The sequence below is a fragment of the Crocuta crocuta genome, unplaced genomic scaffold (genome assembly GCF_008692635.1).
Source record: "Crocuta crocuta isolate KB4526 unplaced genomic scaffold, BGI_CrCroc_1.0 scaffold292, whole genome shotgun sequence".
Taxonomy (NCBI): Eukaryota; Metazoa; Chordata; class Mammalia; order Carnivora; family Hyaenidae; genus Crocuta; species Crocuta crocuta.
The window spans coordinates 218,859-243,155 of NW_027528370.1; the positions used below are offsets into that span (position 1 = coordinate 218,859).

At 37.1% G+C, this 24,297-nt stretch overlaps 1 pseudogene; it reads left to right on the top strand.

Annotated features, from left to right (window-relative positions):
- Positions 1-22,659: 22,659 nt before the first annotated feature.
- LOC144223508 (small ribosomal subunit protein uS3 pseudogene) lies at positions 22,660-23,321 on the top strand (annotated as a pseudogene).
- The last annotated feature ends 976 nt before the right edge of the window (positions 23,322-24,297 follow it).

The following is a 24,297-nucleotide window of genomic DNA, read 5'->3' on the forward strand; positions in this document are numbered from 1 at the left end:
GACCAGTGTGGGAAATGTGATGATGAAGAAACCATTGCGGAGATATTTAAGAGGCAGCACCAACAAGGACTTGGTGATTGGTTGAATATGGAGAAGTGAGGAGAAGCAGCCCAGGATAATTTCAGAGGCTCAGTTTTGACCAGCTACACAGATATATTTAGGACTCGGTTTATTGATGGGAAATGACACCATATGACTGAATGAGATTGCTTAGGGAGAGAAGTAGAAGGTAACAAAAGAGACAAAGGACGTGGAGCTGAGAATTCCAACATGCAATGTTTAGTAGAGGAAATAAGGCCAACAAGGTGGAAAAGAAAAAAGATAAATGGTAATTAAGATGATAGGTCATGAAGCTTAGGAAAACTGGTGTTTCATTCATTCATTCAGTAAATTTTATCCTAAGTACTTACTGAGTCTTCTAATCTGGGAGAAAGCCTTGAATGAAAACATTGTTTTGTCCTAAAGAAGATTAAATGGAAATTGAAAAAAGAAACCATAAACAGTTAAGATAATTTTGGATAGTGATAAACCAGTAAAATATAATAATAAGAGGGACATATGGGTGGTTCAGTTGATTGAGCATCTGTCTCTAGATCTCTGCTTAGGTCTTGATCCTAGGGTCATGAATTCAAGCCCCATGTTGCATGGAGCCTACTTAAATATATATATATGTGTAATGTAAATAATAAATTGTATAAAATATTAAAGTATATAAAATATTAAGTGTATATGTAATATTAAGTATGAATTCATATTAAGTATATATATAAAATATTAAGTATGAATTCATATTAAATATGNATGGTACATACTTATATATAATATAAATATTAAATTATATAAAATTTAAGTATATATACCTTTATATACAGTATTTTACTTATATTTTAAAATATAAAATAAGGGAGAAGGACATGCAGGACTGGAGGAAAGAATGTTACTTTAGTGAGAATAGACAAGGAAGGTCCCTCTGAGGAGGTAAAATTTGAGCTGAAACTTAAATAAGGAGGTAACCTGGTGATGATATTGATGAAATATGTTCCAATTGTCAAAAGCAATGGCTTTGAGATAAAAAAAGACCAAACTCAAAGCCAATGCGGCTGATCCATATCAAAGGAGAAAAGAAAATGAGATGAAAGAGTTTATAAACTCTTTGACATTGACTTTATAAACGGTGGTGAGGAATATGGCTATATTTCTTAAATCCACACAAAAATCATGGAAAATACATAAACGTGAACCCAGAAACCTAACAGCAATAAGTGTAGGTGGACTTTCAGCAAAGAATTAGGAGGAAGATTTCTTGCCATATTTTCTTTTCTTTCCTTTTAATTTTTTTGTCCATCATTTATTTCTTGAGAGACAGAGCGAGAGCATGAGCAGGGAAGGGGCAGAGAGAGAGAGGGAGTAACAGATTTGAAGCAGGCTCCAGGCTCTGAACTGTCAGCACAGAGCCCAACATGGGGCTCAAACTCACGAATTACAGGATTATGACCTGATCCAAAGTCGGATGCTTAACCAACTGAGCCATCCAGGCACCCTTCAATATTTTATTTTTAATAAGTTATAATAAAATAAGTATACGTGAATACCACTGTTAATAAGAAAGTAAAATCTAGTGGCTCACTTTTTTGTCATTGATCTAGTTCTGGATGTGACAAAAACATAGGTAGATAAGTGATGCCTTTGGAAATATTAACAAATTAGGGTGGCAAAATATAAATATCATTATATATTAACCAGAATGTCAAATTACAAAAGTTTGAATTATGCATATTAAAGTTAGAGGAAAGAGTCTGTGGCCTCTATTTTAATCAATGATTGAAAGAATAGAGACATTCAAGGAAAAGAAGTCAGAGTGGAGGATATATAAAAAATATATTTTGGCTTTTAGAAGTAGTTTTGGTATGTGTGGTAGATTTTATTGTATACAAATACCTGTTGCCTCTCCCTGAAAGAGGTATCACTCACTTGCCTCAATGTCAGGATTGTTAGGATGATTTGCTTTATTAGCAAATGAAATGGGAAACATATAACCTGTGTCATGCACAAGCAGAAGCTTTAAGAGCCAAAATCTGCCATGTTCTTTCTTTTCTGTCTACCACAAGATCTACAGTGTTTAGATAGAGGCTTAGGTGTCAGGATGAAAATTACTTGGAGCAGAGACATTGCTGACATACAATGAACTCATACTGAGAATGAGAAATAAAACTTTAGTGCTGCGAGTCACCAGATTTGAGAATAGTTTGTTACTGCAGCCTAACTTAACCTACTTTAATAAAGAATTTGGCATTGAAAGTGAGGTGGCAGTTTTTATTATATTACCATAATAAAAATCCTAAAATATGTGGCATTGGATTCAGGTAACATCAACAAGTAACAAGGTAACTTACCAGAGAGTAGACGAATGGCAATTTAAGTTATACAGTGCTAGAACATTTGATGAAATTGTTCTCAATTGGAAGGCAGTTAATGACCCTCATAAACTCACAGATTTCAGCGAAATGGCAGGCAAAGGGTATGTTAGCCACATCTGTCGGGTACTATTGGCAACAGTTTATAAGTATGTACAATAAAGAAGTGGGCTCAGAAAATAATTGTTCGGTTTGAAAGCTGCGGTGACAAGGAATGGAGATCTAGAAATTCAGAGACTTGTAGAGTTAGAAGATATAGCTGATATTATCTCTACCTGTATAAGATAAAACTGAGACTGATGTTTAGCCAAAAAGATCAATTAAAATCTCAAGATAACAACCCAATGAGGAGTATAGCCCTCACACCTTTATTGAAACATCTCAATAAATTAAGGTGTCTCAGTAAATCCTCTCAACTGAACAATTTGAAAGTCTGGACAAAGAGATAAGAGTGTAGCTCTCTCATCAAAGCCTGACAGGATCAAGGTGACTGAAATTAAATCTAGAGAAAGAAGGAGGTATGACTAAAAAGAATTGTGAGTATAGCCATTGGTGGATGGAGTTGACTCGAATCAAATAAAAGTAGTGTAAATACTGTTAAAACAACCATCACCTTTGGATGAAAGACTCTGACTTTGTTTGATTTAGTTTTGTGAATTATTTTAAAATACAGGGGCGCCTGGGTGGCTTAGTCGGTTAAGCGTCCGACTTTCGCTTGGGTCATGATCTTGCAGTTGGTGGGTTTGAGCCCCGCATCGGGCTCTGTGCTGACTGCCAGCTCAGAGCCTGGAGCCTGTTTCAGTCTGTGACTCCCTCTCTGACCCTCCCCTGCTCATGCTGTCTCTCTCTCTCTCTCTCCTAGAAATAAATAAAACATTAAAAAAAATAAACAAAATACAAAAATGTATACATAGTGGTTGTCTAAATTGAATGTAAGTTGTACTGTGAATAGCTTTAGAAAAGTCTAAGCAGTTATATCAATAGCGCCCTCCAAAAATTATTTTTCTTGCATAGTTTCCCTGAAAATTCGAGCCTAGAAAATTCTGGAAGGTATAGTGATTATGTGTTGTTATTATTAATGTGTGACAGTAAAGAAATAGCTTCTTTAGAGAGGAATAATTTGATAAGTGAGCCATGGAATACAATTACATTAATGCAAGTTGAAGGCAGAATCTTATATTTTTTTTCTCTGCTTGCATTTAGGCATTTAATTATTTTTCTGGTAGATAAATTGACAACTGTGGTTGTTTTTTCTGATAACACAAATACAAATTATAGCTTCTCTTGTTAATGAAGATTTTGTAGCTATCCTTAATCTAAAAATAAATGTTCTTCCACTAGTATTATGGTTACTTAGCATAAACTGTATTTAATTATAAAATTTCTATTAGAAAAATGAAAACATATTTTGGTTTATGGAAGTTTACTTCCACTGTTATACATCTCAAAGCTTCAAATACTGTCATTAGCCTAAAATACCTGAAGAACTTTATGTACAAAATTCAATGAATACTAAAAAGTAAAGAAACTCTAACAATTTAAAACTGGTATTTTCGGGGCACCTGGGTGGCTTAGTCGGTTAAGCGTCCGACTTTCCCTTAGGTCATGATCTCGCGGTTCGTGGGTTCGGGCCCCGCGTCGGGCTCTGTGCTGACTGCCAGCTCAGAGCCTGGAGCCTGTTTCAGAGTCTGTGACTCCCTCTCTCTCTGACCCTCCCCTGCTCACGCTGTCTCTCTCCCTCTCTCTCTCCTAGAAATAAATAAAACATTAAAAAAAAAAATTTTAAACTGGTATTTTCACTCACACTTTCTGATCAAATAATATTTTAGTAAAACTGCATATTTATAATTTTTGGAAAATCATACCATAAACTTAGATCTTCACATTAGAAATTATTTAGAATAGCTATGTTCTATTCTTCTTCAGTGTTGTTTGTTATTTATTATCTCTCTGAAATTTTTATCTTCTCTATGAATCCATTTATTCACTCATATTTTTAATGTTTATTTATCTTGAGAGAGAGAGAGAGAGAGCATGCACATGCACAAGCAGGGGAGGGGCAGAGAGAGAGGGAGAGAAAGAATCCCAAACAGGCTCTGCATAGTCAGCACAGAGCCCCATGCAGGGCTTAAACCCATGAACTGTGAGATAGTGACTTGAGCCAGAATCAAGAGTCAATGCTTAACCTACTGAGGCACCCAAAGGCCCCACCATTTATTCATTCAGTAAACATATATTAAGTGCCCACTATGTATTGCTCCTCATGCTGTGTGCTTAGGATAAGAAGAATAACACTGCTGTCTTTCTTCAACATCTTCAAGTCTAGTGGAGCTAGGGGTATAATTATTACCAAGTTTTATGATATATGCTATAATAGACACTGATATATGACTTAGGTTACTGGGTATATAGTGTCCTAACCAAGATCAAGATTATAAATTAATCTTTGGAAATGTTAAGTTTTGGGTACCTATGAAATATCCAATTAGAGATACTCTGAAGGCTGTCAGAAACATCACTCTTCAGTTCAAAAGAGAAGTTTGATCTTAGAGGTAATTACACTACAAAAGGAAAGGAGATATAGGTTAGTTGTTGGGAACAGATGAGCTTCTCCATGATGAATGTGTATGAAGGAAAGTGTATGAAGGAGAAGAGGGTCAATGCTAAACCCCTAAAGAATGTGAACAAAAGCAGGACCAGGCCAGGAGAGAGGAGTCAGAACAGAAAAGTTAGATCAAGTTAATCAGGGTTTGGCCAGAGAAACAGAAAATCTAGGAAATATACATGGATAATAAAGAATTTATTTTAAGCAATTGACATTATGTATTGTCTTATTGCAGTCTGAAGTCAACAGGGGAGGCAGTCAATAAGGGAAGAGGAACATGAAGTGCAGAAGCAAAGATATGTTAGAACCTATAGGGATGGGTGGAACCCATGAGGAGAGAGCCACCCTGTTTCTAGAGCCCTTTGTCACAGAATTAGATATAAACCTAGTTCAGGAATACGGAAACTGAAGGAGGAATTCCACAAGAAAAGGAATAGTAAGGAAATGCTCTAGGGGAATCTCACGCATTCAAGACATAATCACTCCTCCTTGCGCTCATTGAGTTGCAGTATCCCAATTTCCCCTTGCTAATCAAAATCAACCACCCAAGATAATAGAGTAATAGAGCATTCTTCCCTTGAAATTATGACTTCTAGATCAGCAAAACCACAGTTGCAGAGATGGGATGTCATAATTTTACTAGTGGATAACTAGGGAAAATAGTAGGAAATCACACCATATTATCCTTCACCAATGTCCTTTAGGATCAATCCCAAGTGAGACTTAAGTATTACCACTTTCTACTTTGGAAGGTTGATAGCATTTTATACAGAGCCATCTGTAAACCAGACTCAAATATGTTTTTCTTAGTTAACTTGTCATAGGGAATGCTCCATACCATAGGTGCAGGTTGAGAGGGGAGAATAGAACATGGACATGCAATTTACACTTTCAGGACCTGCTTAGATCCAACTGGTCATGGTTTCCATTTGATGATGAAATGCTGCTATGCATATGCGATCTTATAGCTCTGTTGATCAGATAAGACCCAGTTCATGATGGCTAACTGAGGTAGCATGGTAATTTGCTTCAAGCACCAACAGATCTACTAGGTTATACATCTTAGTTGACGAACAATTTGTGTGGCATTCCAGACCTGTTGCAGGACCCTGCCCAAAACTAGCAGCTTTTCAAGTTGCTCAGTAAATGGATCAGAGTAGCACACAGATGAGGTAAATATTGCCTCCAAAATCCAAAGAGGCTCACATAGTAGAAATCATCTTTGTGATAAGAGGAACCAAATGCAATAATCTGTTCTTCTCTTTGAAAGTGCTATCTTGACATGTACCAGACCACTGGAACCCTAGAAATTTAAAGTGGTAGAAACCTTTTTTTGGTCAGATTCATTTCTCAACATCTGACGTATAATTATCTTACCTATGTCCTAACTAGTTTCTTCTTTCTTACTATGTTCAATCAGCATAATACCATCCATGCAATTGACCAACATGAATTTCTTTGGAATAAATCAAGTACCCTGTAATAGGGCTGCAGAACTGATGTATCCACAAGATAAGACAGTGAAAGTGTATTACTCATCTACAGAAAGCAAACTACTTTTGTTGGTCTTCAATAACATCTATAAATATATAAAAGCATTCATGGGTCCAAACTTAAGGTACCAACAGATTCAGTCCCTAGTGAGAATCCTTTTCCTGGCTTGCAGATGGAGGCCATCCTCACTTGTGAGGGAGCAAGCTCTGGCCTCTCTTTTTCTTATGACACTAATCTCATCACGGGGGCTCTACCCCCATGATCTCATCTAAACCTAAGTACCTCTCAAAGCCCCCATCTCCAAATATTATCATACTGGAGGGTGGGGGGGAGCATACAAACATTCAGTCCATAATAGCTAGCAAGCCTTCAAGGTGTAGATAATTTCTGTGCTATTAAATTTGAACCATAACTTTGAAAAAGGAATCTTCCAAATTCACATTTCAAAGCAAGCATTAACCTCATAATAAAACTTGGCAAGAATAGTCCATCCATGTTTTCTTTAATCGCAGACAATCTAATCACAATGGTTTTATCGAAGAAATATAAGATCTCTCAAAATGTGGGGCCCTAGTGAACTATTATGAGTTAAAATTACTTGATTTAGAAACTTTTCATAGACTTTCACTGCCAAGATTGGCAGACTAGGTTATTCAGACAATGCAGACTACCTTTTTCTTTTCAAAGACATTAGTGTGGAGCATTGAATAATGTCCACTGAAAATTCATGAGCACTTACAACCTCAAAATACGAACTTATTTGGAACTAGGGTCATTGCAGATGTAATTAGTTAAGGTCATACTTAATTAGGATAGGTCCTAAGTCCAATGACTAATATTTAAAAAAAAAAGAAGAAGAAGAAGAAGAGAAGACAGAAACACACAAAGAAGTCCATGTGAAGACAGAGACAGAGATTGGAGTTATGCTACCACAAGCTCAGGAACACCAGGAGCCACCAGGAACTGGAAGAGGCAAGGAAAGAGTGTCTCCTAGAGTTTTTGGAGCAAGTATGCCCCTGTCAAACTCTTGATTTCAGATTTCTGACTCCCAGAACTGTGAGAAAATAAATTCCTGCTGTTTTAATTCATTTGATTTTAATCATTTTTATGGTAAACTTTGAAAACAAACATAGATTTTGGTACCAGAAGTGAGTTAATACTGTAACACATACCTAAAAAAAGAGGAAATGCCTTTGGAAATGGGTAACAGGTAGAGGCTAGAATTTTGAAGTGCATGATAGAAACATCCTGGATTGCCTTGAAGATACAGTCAGTAGAAATATGGACATCAAAGGCAATTCCGATGAGGGTCCAAATGAAAGTGAGGAGCATGGTAGAGAAAGCCTCTGTCATCTTAGAGAATACACATAATATCATGAACAGAATATTGGTAGAAATATGAATATTAAAGGTACTTCTGGGGGCCCCTGGATGGCTGTCGGTTAAGTGTCTGACTTCGGCTCAGGTCATGATCTCACCATTTCCGAGTTTGAGCCCTGTGTCAGGCTCTCAGAGCCTGGAGCCTCTTTCAGATTCTGTGTCTCCCTCTCTCTGTCTCTGCCCTCCCCCACTTGTGTTGGCTCTCTCTCTCAAAAACGAATAAACATCAAAAAAAAATTTTTTTTAAACTATACTTCTGGTAACAGAAGAAATAAGGAACGTGTTATTGAACATTGGAGGAAAGGTGATCCTTGTTATAAGCAGCAGAAAACTTGGCTAAATTGTGTCCTATTGTTGACTATAAAGTAGAACTTGTCAATGATGAATTTGGATATTTAGCTGAGAAGATTTCCAAGTAAAGTGTTGAAGGTACAGACTTGTTTCTCCTTGATACTTACAGTAAAACACAATAGGAAAAGAATAAAAAAGGAACTGTTAAGCAAAATAGAGATAGTCCAAAAGACATACAGGATCCATGAAATTGAAGTCCTGGAGATGACTAGGAGATTTGGAGGAAAAATTGGAGCTGTAACAACAAAGACTGTTTCAAATCTGATATAAGATATCAAACTAAAGATTCCAGACTCTCTTTAAGTACCATATAGAAGAAAAGAAAACCAGACCTAAATACATTGCTGATGAGAGTGTAAATTGGTACTGCTTTTGAAAATCTGCTTGACTTTTTGTACTAAAGTTGAATATTTGAATATTATGTGATCCAGTAATTTCACTCTGAGATATAAACCCAACAGTGATGTGTGCTTATATGCACCAAGAGACATAAAGAAGAATGCATATGGAATCATTATTTAGAATGGAAATTCTAATTATTAGAACCAATTTTTAGAATGGAAATAGAACTGGAAAGAACAAAAATGTTTATCAAGGGCAAATTAATAAATAAATGTAGTACATTCAAGCATGTGTTTCAAATAAACTACATCTACACACAACAATGTAAGTGATTCTGACACACACACACAAATATTAGTCAAAGAAACCAGAAAAAAAACAACACATACTGTGTCCATTTATGTAAAATGTAAAAACAGTATTAGACTCAGGGTAATGACTAACTTTATAGGAAGTAGGCAGTATGAATTAAGGGGGATCAAGAGAGGCTTCCATTGGTCTTGGCATGGTGTTTAGAAGGTGTTTGCTTCTTGATGATCCTTTGATCTGTACATTTATATATTTTTCACTTTTTTCTGTTATTGTCCAATAATTTTTTAAAATGAATTGTGTAGATTTAGAACAGTGTTAAAGGATTTGCTTATAAATTGTTACTTAAAGATCTGATGGATTAAAAAAGAACAGAAGGTATCATTTATGCATTTTTGTTTGTTTGAAAGCTTCTCCACCTTTTGAGTTGATGACATGAAACCTGTCTCTAACTAACCTTATTTGTCTCTCTAACATCCAATATTGTACATTTTATGATGTCGCTCCACTGATGCTGTCTTTGCCCATCTGCTCTGCTCTCTTGGGACTTGCCCCTTGTGAAACACAGCTCCTAAGACTGCCATTCATCCACTGAAAAATAATTAAATACATTAGCTTGTCTAAGATATCTGTCTAATAAATAGCTATTATAACAAATATTGAAGTATTCACCTTTCAATTTTATCTTCATACAGAACAAATACTGATCACATTTCATAGTATCATGGTTCTTTTTTTTTTTTTTTTAAAACAATTTATTGTTAACTTAGCTAACATGCAGTGTAGTCTTAGCTTTAGGAGTAGAACCCAGTGATTCATCACTTACATATAATACCCAGTGCTCATCCCAACAAGTGCCCTTCTCAATGCCCATCACTCATTTTCCCCACAGCCACAAACCTCTACCCCTGTCAACCCTCAGTTTGTTTGCTGTATTTAAAAGTCTCTATGGTTAGCCTCCCTCTCTGTTTGTAACTTATTTTTCCTTCCCTTCCTCTATGGTCTTCTGTTAAGTTTCTCAAATCCCACATATGAATGAAAACATATATCTGTCTTTCTCTTTTCTCTGACTTATTTCACTCAGCATAAATCCCTCTAGTTCTATCCATGTTGTTGCAAATGCAAGATTTGGATTCTTTTTCATCACCAAGTAGTATTCCAAGGTATGTATGTACACACACACACACACACACACACACACACACACACATACACATTCATCAGCTGATGGACATTTGGGCTCTTTCCATACTTTGACTATTGTTGATAGCACTGCTATAAACATTGGTGTGCATGTGCCCCTTTGAAACAGCACTCCTGTATCCCTTTAGATAAATTCCTAGTAGTGCAATTGCTGGGTCATAGGGCAGTTCTATTTTTAATTTTTTTGAGGATCTCTACACTGTTTTCCAGAGAGGCTGCATCAGTTTGCATTCCAACCAATAGTGCAAGAGGGTTCCTCTTCCTCTGCATCCTCACCAACATCTGTTGTTTCCTGAGTTGTTAATTTTTGCCATTCTGACTGGTGTGAGGTGGTATCTTATTGTGGTTTTGACTTGTATTTCCCTGATGTTGAGCATCTTTTCATGTATCTTTTTGCCATCTGGATGTCTTTTTGCAAAACTGTCTATTCATGTCTTCTGCCCATTTCTTCACTGGATTGTTTTTAGGTGTTGAGTTTGGTGAATTCTTTGTAGATTTTTGATATTAACCTTTTATCTGATACGTCATTTGCAAATATCCTTTCCCATTCTGTTGGTTCCCTTTTAGTTTTGTTGATTGTTTTCCTTTGCTGTGCAGAAGGTTTTTATTTTGATGAGGTCTCAATAGTTCATTTTTGCTTCTGTTTCCCTTGCCTTCAGAGACATGTCAAGTAAGAAGTTGCTGTAACCGAGGACAAAGAGGTTGTTGCCTCTTTTCTCCTCTATAATTTTGATGGCTTCCTGTCTCACATTTAGGTCTTTCATCCTTGTCAAATTTATTTTTGTGTATTATGTAAGAAAGTGGTCTAGGTTCATTCTTCTGCATGTCGCTGTCCAGTTTTCCCAATCCCATTTGCTAAAGAGACTGTCTTTTCTTCTATTGGATATTCTTTCCTGCTTTGTTGAAGATTAGTTTGTCATATATTTGTGGGTCCATTTCTGGGTTCTCTATTCTGTTTCATTGGCCTGTGTGTCTGTTTTTGTGCCAATACCATAGTGTCTTGATGATTACAGCTTTGTAGTACAGGCTAAAGTCTCTAATTGTGATACCTCCAGCTTTGGTTTTCTTCTTCAACATTACTTTGGCTATTCAGAGTCTTTTGTGGCTTCATACAAATTTTAGGATTATTTGTTCTGGCTCTGTGAGGGATACTGGTGCTATTTTGATTGGTATTGCATTGAATGTGTAAACTGCTTAGGGTACTAGAGATATTTTAACAATGTTTGTTCTTCCCATCTATGAGCATGGAATATTTTTTCCATTTCTTTGTGAGAAAATGAAACCGATTTCTGTACACTGACTTTATATCCTGCAACTTTGCTGAATTCATGTATCAATTCTAGCAGTTTTTTGGTGGAGTCATTTAGGTTTTCCATGTAAAGTATCATGGCAGTGAAAAGTGAAGTTTGACTTCTTTGCTAATTTGTATGCCTTTAATTTCATTTTGTTGTCTGATTGTTGATGCTAGAACTCCCAGCACTATGTTAAACAAGTGATGAGAGTGGACATCCCTGTGTTCCTTATCTCAGGGGGAAAGCTCTGTTTTTTCCCATTGAGGATGATATTAGCAATGGGTCTTTCATATATGGCTGTTATGATGTTAAGGTATGTTCCTTCTATCCTGACTTTCTTGAAGGTTTTTATCAAGAAAGGATGCTGTATTTTGTCAGATGCTTTTTCTGTATCTGTTGACAGGATCATATGGTTCATATCTTTTCTTCTATTAATGTGATGATGTATCATAATTGATTTACGAATATTGGACTAGCTCTGCAGCCCAAGAATGAATCCCGCTTGATCATGGTGAATAATTCTTTTAATATACTTTGAGTTTGATTTGCTAGTATCTTGTTGAGAATTTTTGCGGCCATGTTCATTAAGGATATTGGCCTGTAATTCTCCTTTTTAGTGGGATCTCTGTGTTGTTTGGGAATCAAGGTAATTCTGGCTTCATTGAATGAGTTTGGAAACTTTCCTTCTGTTTATATTTTTTGGAACAGCTTGAGAAGAATGGATATTAACTCTGTTTTAAATGTCTGGTAGAATTCCCCTGGGAAGCTGTCTGGCCCAGGACTCTTATTTGTTGGGAGATTTTTGATAACTGATTCAAGTTCTTCACTGGTTTTCTATTTTTTCCTTTTTGAGGTTTGGTAGTGTGTGGGTGTCTAGGAATATGTCCATTTCTTCCAGATTGTTAATTTTGTTGGTATATAATTTTTCATACTATTCTTTAATAATCGATTTACTTCTATGGTGTTGGTTATGATCTCTGCTCTTTTATTCATGATTTTTTGGGTTCTTTCTTTTTTGCTTTTTTGAGAAATCTGACTAGGGATTTATCAATATTGTTTATTCTTTTAAAAAATTAGCTTTTAGATTCATTGATCTGTTCTACTGTTTTTTTGGGGGGGATTCTATATTGTTTATTTCTGCTCTAATCTTTTCTACTATTTTTGTTCTTCTGCTGGCTTTGGGATTTTTTTTTTTTTTTTGATGCTGCTTTTCTAATTCCTTTAAATGTGAAGTTAGGCTCTGTATTTGAGACCTTTATTGCTTCTTGACTTAGGCCTGGATTGCAATGTATTTTCCTCTTATGATTGCCTTTGCAGCATCTTAAAGGATTTGGACTGTCATGTTTTCATTTTCATTTGCTTCCATATATTTTTAAATTTCTTCTTTAATTTCCTGGTTCACTCATTCATTCTTTAGCAGATGTTCTGTAACCTCTATGTATTGGGCTTTCCAATTTTTTTTCCTGTGGTTGATTTCAAGTTTTATAACATTGTGATCTGAAAATATGCATGGTATGATCTCAATCCTTTTATATACATACATATTTTTAAATTTATATCCAACTTAGTTAGCATATAGTGCAATAATGATTTCAGTATGGAATCCAGTGATTTGTTCCCTACATATAATACCCGCTACTCATCCCAACAGATGTCTTCCTTAATGCCTCCTGCCCATTTAGCCCACCCACAATGCTTTTATATTTGTTGAGGGCTGTTTTGTGACCCATCATGTGATTTATTTTGGAGAATGTTCCATGTGCACTCACGAAGTATATGTATTTTGCTGCTTTTGGATGAAAAGTTCTGATATATCTGTTAAGTCCATCTGGACCAATGTGTCATTCAGAGCCATTGTTTTCTTATTGATTTTCTGCTTACATGATTTGTCCATTGCTATAAATGGAGTATTAAAGTCCTCTGCAATCACAATATTATCTATACATTTATTTATGTTTGTGATTAATTGATTTATATTTTGAGATATTCTCACATTGGGGGCATAGACATTTACAATCATTGCCTCTTCTTGATGGATAGACCCCTTAATTATGATATAATGTCCTTCTTCATCTCTTGTTATAGTCTTTGGTTTTAAAATCTAGTTTGTCTGATATAAATATGGCTACTCCAACTTTCTATTGACATCCAGTAGCATGATAGATGGTTCTCCATCCCCTTACTTTCAATCTGCAGATGTCCTTGGATATAAAATGAGTCTCTTGTAGGCAGCATATAGATGGAATAGATGGATCTTGGTTTTTTAAATCCATTCTGAAACCCTATGTCTGTTGATTGGGGCATTTAGTCCATTGACATTCAGAATGATTATTGAAAGATATGGATTTAGTGTCATTGTGTTATCTGTAGGTTTCATGCTTGTGGTGATGTCTCTGGTCCTTGGTAGTCTTTGCTGCTTTCCATTCACAGAGTCCCTCTTAGGATCTCCTGCAGGGATGGTTTGATGGTCATGAATTCCTTTAGTTTTTGTTTAGGAAAACCTTTATCTCTCCTTCTATTCTGAATGACAGCCTTGCTGGGCAAAGGATTCTTGGCTGCATTTTTTCCTTTCAGCACATTGAATATTTCCTGCCTCACCCTTCTGGCCTGCCAAATTTCATTGGGTAGGTCTACTACTACCCTTTATGTGTCTACCCTTGTAGGTTAGGGCCTGTTTGTATTTTGCCAGTTTCACTCTGATATGTCATGGTGTCAACCTGTTTTTGTTGATTTTGAAGATAGTTCTCTATGCCTCCTGGACTTGGATGTCTTGTTTTCTTCCGCAGATTAGGGAAGTTTTCTCAGCTATAATTTGTTCAAATAAACTTTCTGGCACTCTCTCTCTCTTCTTCTTCTTGAACTCCTTTAATATGGATATTATTTTGTTTCATTGAATCACTTAGGTCTTTAATTCTCCCCTCATTGTCTAGTAATTTCTTTTCCCTCTTTTTGTCAGTTCCATCATTTCTCATAGTTTTATCTTCTATTTCACCTTTTTTCTCCTCTGTTTCTTCCATCCTTGCTGTCACTGCATATAGTTTATTTTGCACCTCATTTACAGCATTTCTTAATTCATTGTGACTATTTCTTAGGTCCTTGATCTCTGTAGCAATAGGTTCTCTGCTGTCTTGTATGCTTTTTTCAAGCACAGGTTTTAGTCTTATGACTGTTATTCTAAATTCTTGTTCAGACATATTGTTTTTATCTGTTTTGAGCAGTTCTCTGCCTGTCATTTCTTCCTGGAATTTCTTTTGAGGAGAATTCTTCTGTTTCATCATTTTGAATAGGTTACTGTCTTTTATGTGTTTTACTAGCTTATTATGTGTCCTGCACCTGCAAGTACTACTATATTAAAAAGAGATCATATACTTTCCAGGACTTGGCACTTCAGGAAGTATTTTTGGAGTGTGTTGCATGCACTCTGTTGTTGGATCTTTGGCTATTCTATCCCACTGTTCATAGTGGCTTGTCTCAGACTTTGAGTCTGGAGTTTTCTCTTGTTCACCAAGACAGCAGATGCAGAATTGAATATGAGAGAAAGTAATGTCTGGGAGGAGACAAGAGCCCCAAGTAAGGGTCCTTGCTCAGTATTTATTAGGATCATAAAGCTTACAAACATTATGGATGTGCAGAAAGAGACAATAAAACAGTGATCATTAACTCATATGTGTGAGAGAAAGGGGGTTTCAAAGATATGAGGTGGTAGGGATTTGGGTCAGTACAAAACAAAATCCTGGCACTGAGCAGATGGCTGTTTACCGCAGGCACCAAGTGCTGTGTCTATCTTAACTTGAATAAGACAGATAGAGGATGCTGCCTCAGGGTCAACAAGGCACTTTGTTTTTTTTAATGAGCTCCAGGCAATTTCACCCTGCTTTGGAGGTCTTCCTGTTTATCTTTCTGCTCTGCTGGGGTGCTTCCGCCCTGTCTACCTATTCCCTGACACCTTTGTCCTGTGGAAGAGGTTTCCTGTTCTATGCTTTCTTCTATGCAGGGCACTTTAGCTCTGCGCTGCCTCCGCTCTAGCCTTGTTAACCAATTGGTGCAAGCTCAGGGAGTTCCTAAACTTATTCCCCTCAGTGGTGGATTGTTTGGACCTTCCACCAGGTGTGCTTTGATTTGTTCGTTGAAGTAACCATACAAAACCACAGGACAGTGGTCTGTTGGTGCCTGGAACTGGAGGCTGTGCTGGTCTGGAGGAGAGGCTGTTTGGTTCTGTCAGTGACAGTCCCATTCCATAGATAAGCAGTTACCAGGCATGGAGGGGCATGGTTTGGTGTAAGTGGGTCCCGCCTCCTCTGGGGGCTGCTGTCCTGTTCCCTGAAGCCCCACCATTTTGGTGGCCGGGAGAAAAATGGAGACACCACAATCTCTCCTCCCCAGACCTGGTGTTTCAAATCACACTGTTCAGGCAGCACTCACAAAGTAGCACAGCCAGATGGCTTGCCCTGCTCCACAGTCTCCCATGCCTCCTTGGCACTGGGCTGGGATTAAAAACCCATTGTCTTAAAGCATTCACTCCATGACCTAGTTCTGGGGTACTGCCACTCTGCCCAGATGACAAAGGGCCTCTGGCGGGTGTCTGTAGAGTCTTTAGTCCTTGGAGGGGCAATATACCCTTTTCCCACAGTACTGAAGGGAGGGGACTATTTTCCCCAGTGTGCACCTGAGAATAGCTACAGCATACCTATGCTGGCTCCCCTTCTCCCCTGAATGCCTGCACATGGCTGGCTTCAGTCCAAAGAAAACTGTGCACCCCTGAAAACTGATCTTTAGCTCCTAAGGCTGTTTGCAAAGTAGAAACTGGCTCTCTCCATATTTTTTGTTCTCTAACCCATGGTCTGGAGAGGTTTTTCTCTTGTTCAAATATAAGACTACACTTCCAAGCCTCTTTTTCTCTTCCTTTTGTCTCTCCACAGACGGGGTACCCTCCCATCCATGCCTACACCACTGGTTTTCTGTCTCCCAATTCTCGAACACGCACCTCTGTTCTGCCAAGCTGTCTCTTTCCACCTGTGGAGCTTTTTCTGTGACTCCACAGCCTGCATTCCTGGGTATTCCAAGTGTTCTGACCTCAATACAGCTGTGTTTGAGGGATGAGGCAAATTGCGGTCCCCCTACTTCTCTGCCATCTTAACAGGACGCCATCCTGGTGTCATGTTAGTTTTTTTAAAAAAAGCTATGTTACTATGTGAATGAACCATGAAAACCATGGTTGATAAAACACCATGAAAACACTGCTTGATAAAAGAATCCAGACACATGAGATCACACATTTTTTTTATTCCATTTGTATGACATACCTAGAGGAAGCAAGTCCAAAGAGACAGAAATTGCCAAGACTAGGAATAGGGGAAATGAGGAGTGACTACTAATGGATATGAGGTTTCTTTCTGGAGTAATGTAAATGTCCTAGAATTATATAGTGGTGAATGGTTATACAACTGTTGAATATGCTAAAAACTGCTGAATTTTACCCAAGAAAGGGTGAGTTTTATGGTGTTTGAATTATATCTCGATAAAACTATTATAAGAACTCAGCCCTGAGCTAAGCACCTTTTTTTACAAAAAGGTAATCTTATTATATTAGAAAGATGACTGGCTAAAGTAAAAAGATAAGCTGATAATTTATTTTCATGATACTCTTTTGTGCATTAAAATTTTTTGTACTGTGCATACATACTAGCTGTGAAAATTGATTAACTTAAAGATATTTTCAATATTATTTATTCATTAAATATGTAGAAAGTTTTTATTCATGTAATACTGTAGTAGATCCTTGCTACCTAAATTCTTAAAGAAAATCCTGTGGTATGTTTTATATAGTTCGAAAAGAATGATTATTAATGAACCCTTTATTACAAAGTATAAAATGATTTTAGAATTTCCCAGACCTTCAAAGCTGCAGTTGGGAATTCTGTTTTGAATCTGATTCCTATTCCTTTGTCTATATTCTGTCTTTTCCCTATGAGAACATTTAGAATCTTCCTGAAGTTCAGAAATTTGAGTGCAACCTTTTCTTCATCATTAATGCTTTCTCTTGAATATATCTGAATATATTAATTATGGGAAAATAAAATGAGCCATGGGCTTTCTGCAAGGAATATCCTTAAAGGATCATAAATGATAGCTAGTTTCTGGCTTCTTCTGGCTACAATCCAGCTCAATATTTCTTCTTTCCATCTTAGCATGCTATCATAACAAATACTTGTTACCAAACACTGGCCTTTAACAGACACCAGGTCATGATTTCAGGGTCGTGGAGTAGAGCCCCCATTGGGCTTTGCATTGACAGTGCAGAGTCTGCTTGGGATTCTGTCTCTCTCTCTCTCTCTCTCTTACTCTGCCCCTCCTCTGCTCATGCACATGTGCTTTCTCTCTCTCTCAAAATAAATATTTTAAAAAAATTATCACTGTCTTTTGATCCGTACCACATCAAATAATAAATCTTAGATTCCCATTTTGAGATTTTCTTTCTTTCTTTTTTGAACATCTTTCTGTACTAAGCACTGTACCAGACAGATAAGATTTTAGTAGAGGAAATAGAAACTAGTCTAGGTATGTTACTCTGAAAAGAAATTTGGTGCATACATAATCATTTGAAAGACTGGAGAATGAAAGTCAGGGACCCAATGAGACATTTAGTTTCAAAATCATACAATTGTAGCTGTGATGTAGAAGTGAGAAAATGAGTGCACCTATTGCTACTAACCTCTTCTAGAACTGTTCCTCGCTGTAACCTTACACCTTCGAAGCTGGTGAGTAGTTGTCAGAATGTGAATGGAGCTTGTTTTAGTGCTGCTGCAGCTAACAGAGGATGGCCTCTGCCTCCCTTTTACCTTCTAAATCTCATGATGTATGTAGGGCCCTGATATTTCTGAATTACAGAATTGTCTGAAAGGTTTTTGAAAGTTTAGTTCCTCTCATGTTGTTAGTTTTACTTTAATATTTAATTAATCTTGTTTTCTTATATGTCTGTATACATAGATTGCATGGTATTGGTAGCTAGAATTTACATACCTTACCTAAATAAGAAGCCCTGTTCACCTGGCAAATAGATAATGGATGCATGTTCTGTTTAAAGATGTCTTTTCTCTGATGATTATAGTGGGTGGGAAGAAGGTTGGTGGTACAGGGAAGGTGCATGGGAATGAGTAGGCTATCTTTTATGGCTTATTAGTAGTTTATAATGCTAAATTTCTCAATTTCTTTTGGCAGTTGATAGTCACTGTGCTCACTATCTTCCTTTCTCTTATAAACCTGGTGCCCAATCTGAAAATTTCTGGAGTCAGACTTTCCACTTAATAGAACTAAACTTGTCGGGCAACTGGGTGGCTCAGTCAGTTAAGCATCTGACTTTGGCTCAGGTCATGATCTCGCAGTTTGTGATTTTGAGCCCTACTTTAGGCTCTATGCTGACAGCTCAGAGCCTGGAGCCTGTTTCACATCCGGTGTCTCCCTCTCTTTCTGCCCCTCCTCCCTCACGCTCTGTCTCTCTCTCAAAAATAAACATTTTTTAAAAATTAAAAACAACCAGAACTGAACTTGGACTTTTATTCTGGAGAGAAACACTGTTTTCAGCTTCTCTGAAAACAGAATTGCTGTGTGGATTTTTTCCTTTTAATGAATTATCCAGCCTGTTGTCCAAGTCTTAGCCCTTTCAAAGTCCTCATTTAGCTCTCATTTGAAGGTTATACAAACACTTTACAGGCAAATCTCACTTCTGTAACTCCTTTCTTTCACCTGGATGAAATTATTAACTTCTTAGTTTGGTGGATTTCATTGGCAATCAGAGCCTACCTCCGTATCTGTCAAAATTCCTTGATACCCCTCAAAAGTTTATTGGTGACACTGTCCCTGAGTTTATAAGAACAGTATGGTTTTATGGCCTTATTTCTATTTTTATATGTATTCTGTAATTTCAGTGAAATTTGGGGAGGGTACAAAGGCAATTCATGTGTTCAATTACCTTTTGTGAACCAGACCTATTATTCTTAGATTTTTAACAAACTGATTTGTACTTTCCTGGCTGCTTAACAAAATAATCAGTGTCAACAGCCTCTCCTTTGAGTCAGATAAAACATTTAATTTTTGTTTTAATTTCTCTTATTTTACTTTCCCCATGCACCTACCTCTTTACCTCTAAATCTCTTGGATTTGGTTATAATCTTAGAATTATAACTCTTCTGGTTACCTATCTTTGCTTAATACTTGTATTAAATTCCACAATTTCATCATCAATAATTATTAATATTTAACTATAACTTGTATTTTCCTTTTCTTTTACATAATTATTTGCATTGTATGCCCCCCTAGTTCCTGGATTTTTTTTTTTCAATTTTCTGGCGTAATTTTGGAAGTAGAATCCCTTGTCATCTGCTTCTCAACACTTTTTATTTAACTAGGGTGGTTATTATTATCATCCCCAGATTCTAAATGAAGAGTCAGAAGCTTAGGGTGCCTGGGTGGCTCAGTTGGTTGAGTGCCTGATTCTTGATTTCAGTTCAGGTCATGATCCCAGGGTCATGGGATCAAGCCCTGCATTGGGCTCCATGCTGAGTGTGGAGCCTGCTTAAATTCTCTCTCTCACTCTATTCCTCTCCCCCACTCATGTGCACTCTCTTAAATAAATAAATAAGGAAAGAAGGAAGGAAGGAAAGAAGGAAGGAAGAAAGGAAGAGAAAGAAAGAAAGAAAGAAAGAAAGAAAGAAAGAAAGAAAGAAAGATAGAAAGAAAGAATCAGAGGGGCGCCTGAGTGGCTCAGTTGGTCAAGCATCCTACTTTGGCTCAGGTTGTGATCTCACTGTTTATGAGTTCGAGCCCCCTGGTGGGCTCTGTGCTGACAGCTCAGAGCCTGGAACCTGCTTCAGATTCTGTGTCTCCCTCTCTCTCTGCCACTCCCCTGCTTGCTCTTTGACTCTCTGTATGTCTGTTTCTCTCTCAAAAATAAATAAACATTTAAAACAATTAAAATAAAAAAGAAAGAATCAGAGGCTCAAAGAGAGATAAAGTTGACATTTTAAAGGTAACACAGAAGCTCATTGGCAAAGCCTAGACTCAAATTTAGGTCTGCATATTCACTGCTGTCTTTTGTTTTTCTGTTCATTTCTTTTTCATATAGAAAATGTCCATGTAACACTATGCTGCTTACTTCACGTTTTTGTAGGAGTAGTTTTAAGGATCATTTTTAAATATAAATCTGCTTTTTATAGTTACTTTTGATGGTACTTGTACAGTCATGTTCATCTTGATTAGTTGAAGATAATTGTGAACATTAAGAATATGCTTTGACAAAATACTACATTAAGGCTGTCCGTAATTGTAATATTATGAAATAAGTATTCTTGTAATATGTGTTTTAATGCATGAATACCTTGAATTGAACATAGAATAAAATGAAAAACATGATGGATTATGTAACACAGGTATTTTTACAAGAAGATGGCAGATCATGTGAAGATTCACATTTGTTGGAGTTAAGAATGCCGACAGTAATTTACAATGTGTGTCTTCAAGACAGAGAAAAATATTATAGGAGATGCTAATAAAGCAGCTCATAAATAATAACGATTCTTTATATGACAGAAAAATAATAGCAAAGCAATAGCCTTTATGGACATAATGTAAAAATACTCAATAGTTACTAGCAAAACTGAATCCAGTAACATATACACCATGACTAATTGGAATTTATGCCAGTAATGCAAGTTTGGCTCAACAGATGAAAATCAATCAGTGTACTAAAATTGCAAAAGTATAAAGAAACACATGATTTTTCCAATAGATACAGGGAAAGCATTTAATAAAACTCAAAACTCTTTAAGAATTTCATTTCAAAATGAAAAAAATCAACAAATTAGTAGCAGAAAAGAAGTTCTTCAATGTGATAAAGGATGTCTATGAAAACCCACAGCTAACATCAGACTAAATAGTGAAAGATTGAAAGCTTTCTTCCTAAGATCAAGAAAAAGACAAAGAAGTGCACCCTCACTACTTTTATTCAACAGTGTACCAGAGGTTCGATCCAGTACAATTACACAAGAAAAAAAAAGAAGACATGAAAAGAAATAAGAATTTATTTCATGTACTTTCCTGGAAGTTGCACAAACCTTTTCTGGTAGCATCCCATTGGTCAGAACCTAATTATGTAACCACGTATAACTTTGAGAAAGTTAAGTAATGTAGTATCTATTCTTGAAAAACTTGTATCTGGTCAAAATTTGGGGCTTTTATTTTTGAAGAAAGGATAATAGGTATTAGAAAAGAAGTAATGGTTTTTTCACATTTATGCAATTTGCTATTTAAATTTTTTTCTTTCTCTGTTTCTTTCCTTCCTTTTCTTCATTTTTGTCTTTTTCTTTCTTTTATCCCATGGATTGCACAGGTTAAAAAGATTGCTAACTTAAGTGCAATGTTGGGGTGCCTGGGTGGGTCAGTTGGTTAAGCATTCAGCTCTTGATTTTGGCTCAGGTCATGATCCCATGGTTCGTGAGATGAAGCCTGAAGCTGGGCTCTGCACTGACAGTGTGAAGTCTCTTTGGGCTTCTCTCTCTCTCTCTCTCTGTCCCTTTCCTGCTCATGCTCCCTACCCCCAAATAAATAAATAAACTTAAAAAAAATGTAGTATGGTCCTCTGGATGAGATCGTGGAACAAAATGCTAGTAGAATCCAAATATAGACTGTAGTTTAATAATGTTGTACTAATGTTAATTTCTTAGTTTTGTAGATATAACATGGTCATGCAAGATGTTGACATTCGTGGAAGCAGGATAAGAAGTATACACAAACTCAGTATTATTGTTGCATTCTTTCATATATATAAAATTACTTAAAAATAAAAAGGTAAAAAAAGGTAAAAAAAAGATTGCTAATACTCAATGGCCAGGGGTTTGGAAAGAATTCTCATGTACTCTTGGTGGTAATATATATTATAGCCTGTTTTTAGAGAGCAATTAAGCATTATTTATTAAATTTTTTAAAATGGTTTTTTATTTATTTCTGAGAGAGAGAGAGACAGCATGAACAGGGGAGGGTCAGAGAGAGAGAGGGAGACACAGAATCTGAAACAGGCTCCAGGCTCTGAGCTAGTTGTCAGCACAGAGCCCAACGCAGGGCTTGAACCCGCGAACTGTTAGATCATAACCTGAGCCGAAGTCAGACGCTTAACCAACTGAGTCACCCAGGTACCCCAAGCATTATTTATTAAGTATAAATGTTTATATTTTTTTATTCAGAAAATCTATTTCTATCAGCAGGGCACAGTGGCAAGATGGCGGTGCACATTTCCAAGGAAAGGGAGTTTATAGCAGATGGCATCTTTAATGCTGAATTGAATGAGTTTCTCACTCAGGAGCTGGCTGAACATGGCTACTCTGGGGTTGAGGTCTGAGTTACATCAACCAGGACAGCAATCGTTACCTTGGCCGCGAGTACACAGCTGGTTGTTCTGGGAACTGACCCCTGTGATTCAGAAGAGGTTTGGCTTCCTGGAGGGCAGTGTAGAGCTTTATACTGAAAAGGTGGCCACAAGAGATCTGTGTCCTAGTGTCCAGGCAGAGTCTCTGCATTACAAACTCCTGTGTGAAGAGTGGGACCAAGGCTGTGAGGTCATGGTGTCTGGAAAACTACAAGGACAGAGGGCTAAATCCATGATGTTTGTGGATGGCCTGATGACTCACAGTGGGGGCCCTGTTAACTACTATATGATTCTAGTGTGTACCATGTGCCGCTCAGACAGGGTGTACAGGGTATGAAAGTGAAGATCATGCCTCCCTTGGACCCAAATGGTAGATTGGCCCTAAGAAGCTCCTGCCTGATCATGTGAGCATTGTGGAACCCAAAGATGAGATACTGCTTATCACCCCCATCTCAGAACAAAAGGGTGTGAAGCCAGAGAGGCCTGCCATGCTGCAGCCAGTACCCATAGCATAACAAAGTTTCCTTGGCAGCTGGATCTGGAATCTGGATTTTGCTCTGTAAAGACCTTTAATAAAAATCTTTGAAAAAGAAAAAAAAAAGACAACCTATTTCTAGGAATTTCTCTTATAGAAACGTGAATGCTAGCTTTTGGAGTGTCTTTTCCCTTTTAGATAATTTGGCATAATTCCTCCCAATGAATCTAGGAGGTTGTTAGAGAGTGGAATGATTGTTTTTTTAACTTCAGAGGTAAAACAATCCTTAGTATGGTTTTATTCATTTATTTGTTTATTTATTTATTTGAGAGAGAGAGTGTGTGTGTGCAAATGCAAGTGAGGGAGAAGCAGAGAGAGAGGGACAAAGAGAGAATCCTAAGCAGGCTCCATATTGTCAGCACAGAGCCTGATGCAGGGCTCAATCTCATGAACCTTGAGACATGACCTGAGCCGATACCAAGTCAGACACTTAACAGATGAGCCACCCGGGCACCCCAGTATGGTTGATGTTTCAAATAGAATGGAAATTAAGTTCCAAAGTGGAGCTGGTGAAATAATTAAGTTGCTAGACTTTTAACTAGAGGAGTAACAGGTCTGAAGCCCAGTGAGGAATATGAAGGATATGATGCAACCTCTGGATCTTGAGAAAATGAGGTGTGGAAGGGCTGAGTGGCCTCTAGTTGAGAGGGCTATGGGGTAATTTCCCATTTTAGACAAGGAAGTGGGTAAATGATCATTGAAAAGGAAGAGGGTTTACTATGTAGGTTTTAACAAATTTAAGTTTCTAGAGCACTGTGGAGATGTTTGAGGGGGCACATGGCAGTGGTTTGGTTCAGGGAACTAGAGATACTTAAAGATTGGAGTAGTTTACACTTTTAGCAGCAATGAGGAACACAGAAAGATGAGGTTGCAATGTAATTTATACAACTACTATTATGGTGAAATGTCCTGGGGTATTAGAAGTCGTCCAGCTTTTGGGAAATCTAACTAGCCAT